Source organism: Sorex araneus (genome assembly GCF_027595985.1).
Source record: "Sorex araneus isolate mSorAra2 chromosome X unlocalized genomic scaffold, mSorAra2.pri SUPER_X_unloc_15, whole genome shotgun sequence".
NCBI classification, from domain to species: Eukaryota; Metazoa; Chordata; class Mammalia; order Eulipotyphla; family Soricidae; genus Sorex; species Sorex araneus.
This window is the reverse complement of record NW_026570961.1, coordinates 316,977-321,976: the sequence shown is the minus strand read 5'-3', so window position 1 is coordinate 321,976 and position 5,000 is coordinate 316,977.

The window sequence follows — 5,000 nt, the reverse complement described above, 5'->3', positions numbered from 1 at the left end:
AAATGACATCTGCACTTATATGTTCATCGCGGCACTGTTTACAATAGCCAGAACCTGGAAAAAACCCGAGTGCCCAAGAACAGATGACTGGTTAAAGAAACTCTGGTACCTCTATTTCTGACTTATTTCACTCAACATGACACTTTCCATGTTGGTCCACTTACATGCAAATTTCATGACTTCATCCTTTCTCACAGCTGCGTAGTATTCCATTGTGTCGATGTACCAAAGTTTCTTTAATCAATCGGCTGTTTTTGGGCACTCCATTTTTTCCCAGATTTTGACCAGCCCTCCCATTCTTTATACCGGACGGTTGATTTCCCGAGAGCTGAATTGCGGGTGTGTGATTTTCACACTCTCTCCATCTCTCTCTCTCTCTCTCTCTCTCTCTCTCTCTATCTATCTATCTATCTATCTCTCTATCTATCTATCTATCTATGTATCTATCTATCTATATCACACGGTGATATCCTTCCCCATCCAACTTCTTCTCCAACGTCGGTCCATCCCTTCTCTCCACCTCTATCTCCCCTCTTCCTCCTTCCTCCTCCTCCCCCCTCCTCCACACTCTTCCTCCCCACCCCCAAGGCTTGGCCATCCCCTGTCTCCCAGGCACAGCTCCAAGGACTCAGGAGGTCTGGGGGGCTCTGAGGAGAGTGGGGTGGGCAACTCTCACCCTGGTACGTCCCCAGAGAGCTGAGGGCTGCCCCCGGGATGAGAAAGTCCAGGGCACCTTGATCGTTCAGTGATGAACGGGGTGGACATGGGGGATGTCCGCGTGTCTGCTGACAATCTGAGGTCCCGCGGGTGTTGGGCGAGGCCAGCTGCACCTTCTCTCCCCGTCACCCGAGGGCCCCTGTGTCCTGTCTGGTGACCCCCGAGCCGGGTGCGTGCTGAGCTCTGTGGGACGGCTTGTGATTTCCTCTTCCACGGAGACGGGCTGGAGAAGGAACCAGATGCAGGGAAAGAGGGAGAGAGCCAAGGACGCCATCATGCATTTTCCCTTACAGCTGGACCTGGCAGAGGGTTCCCAAGGGGGCCTGGGCACACAGGAGGTGCGGGAACGTTGTCGGTCTCCGGGGGGTGGGGCAGGGTGGGCTACGGAGTGGACAGGGAAGGCTGGACAAGGAAACACAGGAATCTTTGCAGCTCAAGCCCCTCTCTCTCTCTATCTCTCTCTATATCTCTCTATCTTCTATCATCTATCTACCTATCTATGTATCTATCATCTCTCTATCTCTGTCTATCTCTCTGTTGATATCTCTCTCCATCTATCTCTGTGTCTCTCTATCTCTCTCCATATATCTCTGTGTCTTTCTATCTCTCTCCATCTATCTCTGTGTCTCTCTATCTCTCTCCATATATCTCCGTGTCTCTCTATCTCTCTCTCCATCTATCTCTGTGTCTCTCTATCTCTCTCCATATATCTCCGTGTCTCTCTATCTCTCTCCATCTATCTGTGTCTCTCTATCCCTCTCCATATATCTCTGTGTCTTTCTATCTCTCTCCATCTATCTGTGTCTCTCTATCCCTCTCCATATATCTCCGTGTCTCTCTATCTCTCTCTCCATCTATCTCTGTGTCTCTCTATCTCTCTCCATATATCTCTGAGTCTCTCTATCTCTCTGTCTATCTATCTATCTATCTTCTATCTATCATCTATCTACCTATCTATGATCTATCATCTATCTATCTCTGTCTATCTCTCTGTCTATCTCTATCTCTCTCCATCTATCTCTATATCTCTCTATCTCTCTCCATCTATCTCTGTGTCTCTCTCTCCATCTATCTCTGTGTGTCTCTCTCTATCTCCATATATGTCTGTGTCTTTCTATCTCTCTCCATATATCTCTGTGTCTCTTTATCTCTGTCTATCGCTCCCCATCTATCTCTGTGTCTCTCTATCTCTCTGTCTATCTCATCTATCTCTGTCTATCTCTATCTCTCTCTGTCTCTCTCTCCATCTATCTCTGTGTCTCTCTATCTCTCTGTCTATATCTCTCCATCTATCTCTGTGTCTCTATCTCTCTGTCTATCTCTCTCCATCTATCTCTGTCTATCTCTCTGTATATCTCTATCTCTCTCTGTCTCTCTCTCTTCATCTATCTCTGTGTCTCTCTATCTCTCTATCTCTCTGTCTATATCTCTCCATCTATCTCTGTGTCTCTATCTCTCTATCTCTCTCCATCTATCTCTATCTCTCTGTATATCTCTGTGTCTCTCTATCTCTCTCTTCATCTATCTCTGTGTCTCTATCTATCTCTCTATCTATCTCTCTTTATCTATCTCTGTCTATCTCTCTATCTCTATCTCTCTGTCTCTCTCTCCATCTCTGTGTCTCTCTATCTCTCTCTCCATCTATCTCTGTGCCTCTCTATCTCTCTGTCTATCTCTCTATCTCTCTCCATCTCTCTCTATCTCTCTGTCTCTCTCTATCTCTCTGTCTCTCTCTCTCTTTGGCTTTTGGGCCACCCCCAGCCATGCTCAGAGCTTCCTCCTGGCTCTGCACTCAGGATTCACTCCTGGCGGTGCCCTGGGGGGACCCCGTGGGATGCCAGGATAGAACCTGGCTCAGCCGCACGCAACACCGGCACCGTCCCTGTGTACTACTGCCCGGCCCCTCCAGTGAAAGCCTTGACGTGTGTGTGTGTGTGTGTGTGTATGTGTGTGTGTGTGTGTGTGTGTGTGAAGATAGTTTTTCCCGGACAATCTTTGCTTAGAAAAATGTGAGTTGGGGCTGGAGCGAGAGCCCAGCGGGGAGGGCGTTTGCCTGGCACGCGGCCGACCCGGGTTCGATTCCCAGCATCCCACAGGGTCCCCTGAGCACCGCCAGGGGTAATTCCTGAGTGCAGAGCCAGGAGGGACCCCTGAGCATCGCCGGGTGGGACCCAAAAAGCAAAAAAAAAAGACATGAGCAGAGTGAAAGACAGGAAGTCCGTGTTCAACAGAGAGCAGGAAAGAAGGGATCCGTGTTCCAGAACCTTCCGAGGACGTCCCAGACGTATCCCATCCTCCCACTCCCCGGCGCCTTCACCCCTGCAATGGGCCCCCCAAAGTGGACACCACAGGTGCTGACCTCTCTCTCTCCCCTCTCTCCCTCGCTCTTTCTTTCTTCTCTCTCCTTTCTCTCCTATCTTCTGTCTCCTCTTCCTCTCCCTCTCTCCTTTCTCTTTCTCTTTGTCATCTGCTCTCTCTCCTCTCTCCCTCTCCTCTCCCTTTCTCTCTTCTCTCCTCTCTCTCCCTTTCTCTCTCTTCTCTCTCCCTCACTCTTTCTTCTCTCTCCTTTCTCTCCTATCTTCTCTCTTCTCTTTCTCTCCCTCTCTTTCCTGTCTCCCTTTCTCCTTTCTTTTCCTCTTTTTCATCTCCTCTCTCTCTTCCCTCTCTCCCTCACTCTTTCTTCTCTCTCCTTTCTCTCCTATCTTCTGTCTCCTCTTTCTCTCCCTCTCTTTCCTGTCTCCCTCTCTCCTTTCTTTCTCTTTGTCATCTCCTCTCTCCCCTCTCTCCCTCTCCTCTCCCTTTCTCTCTCCTCTCCCTTTCTCTCTCCTCTCCCTTTCTCTCTTCTCTCTCCTCTCTCCCTTTCTCTCTCTTCTCTCTCCCTCACTCTTTCTTCTCTCTCCTTTCTCTCCTATCTTCTGTCTCCTCTTTCTCTCCCTCTCTTTACTCTCTCCCTTTCTCCTTTCTTTTCCTCTCTCATCTCCTCTCTCTCCTCTCTCCCTCTCCTCTCCCTTTCTCTCTTCTCTCCCTTTCTCTCTTCTCTCTCTCCTCTCTATCCCTTTCTCTTCTCTCTCCCTCACTCGTTCTTCTCTCTCCTTTCTCTCCTATCTTCTCTCTTCTCTTTCTCTCCTGAAAGGGTCCTAGCCAGCCCCCGGGGGAGCAAGTCCTCGAGGGCGGGGTCAAGGCAAGGTCACCTAAGGGGAAGGCGGGCCAGGGATGCCATTGTGGGTTTTACCTGGCAAAGGACATCCCGGAGGAGCCGGCCACACCCTCTCCGTCCTCTGGGCTGGCCTCAGCCTCTCGAGCCGCTGGGCACTCAGCCCTCACCCGCTGCTCAAGGTCTCTGCATCGTGCAAGGGTGGAGCCTTCTGGGAGGAACTGTGTCAGAAGGAAGAGATCGGCACGTGGACTCCGTGCCACTGAAAGCCTGTCACTCTCTCCTCTCTCTCCCTTTCCCTCTCCTTCCTCTCTCTCCCTCTCTCTCTCCTCTCTTTCTCTCCCTCTCTCTTCTCTCCCTATCTCTTCCTCTCTCTCCTCTCTGCTCTTTCTCTCCCTCTCTCCTCTCTCCCTATCTCTTCCTCTCTCTTCTCTCTCTCCCTCTTTCCCTCTTCTTCCTCTCCCTGTCCCTCTCCTCTCTCCCTCTCTTCTCTCTCCCTCACTCCTTCTTCTCTCCTTTCTCTCTTATCTTCTGTCTCCTCTTTCTCTCCCTCTCTTTACTCTCTGCCTTTCTCCTTTCTTTTCCTCTTTCTCATCTCCTCTCTCTCTCCTCTCTCCTCTCTCTCCCTCTCCTTCCTCTCTCTCCCTCTCTCCTCTTTCTCTCCCTCTCTCCCTATCTCTTCCTCTCTCCTCTCTCTTTCTCTCTCTCCTCTCTCTTTCTCCCTCTCTCTCCTATCTCTCTGCCTCTCTCCTCTCTCCCTATCTCTTCCTCTCTCTCCTCTCTTTCTCCCTCTCTCTCTCCCTCTTTCCTTCTTCTTCCTCTCTCTTCCTCTGTCCCTCTCTCTCCTCTCTCCCTCACTCTCTTCTCTCCTTTCTCTCTTATCTTCTGTCTCCTCTTTCTCTCCCTCTCTTTACTCTCTCCCTCTCTCCTTTCTTTTCCTCTTTCTCATCTCCTCTCTCTCCTCTCTCCCTCTCCTCTCCCTTTCTCTCTTCTCTCTCGCTTTCTCTCTTCTCACTCCTCTCTCTCCCCCTCTCTCCCTCACTCTTTCTTTCTTCTCTCTCCTATCTTCTCTCTTCTCTTTCCTCTCCCTCTCTCCTTTCTCTTCCTCTTTCTCATCTCCTCTCTCTTT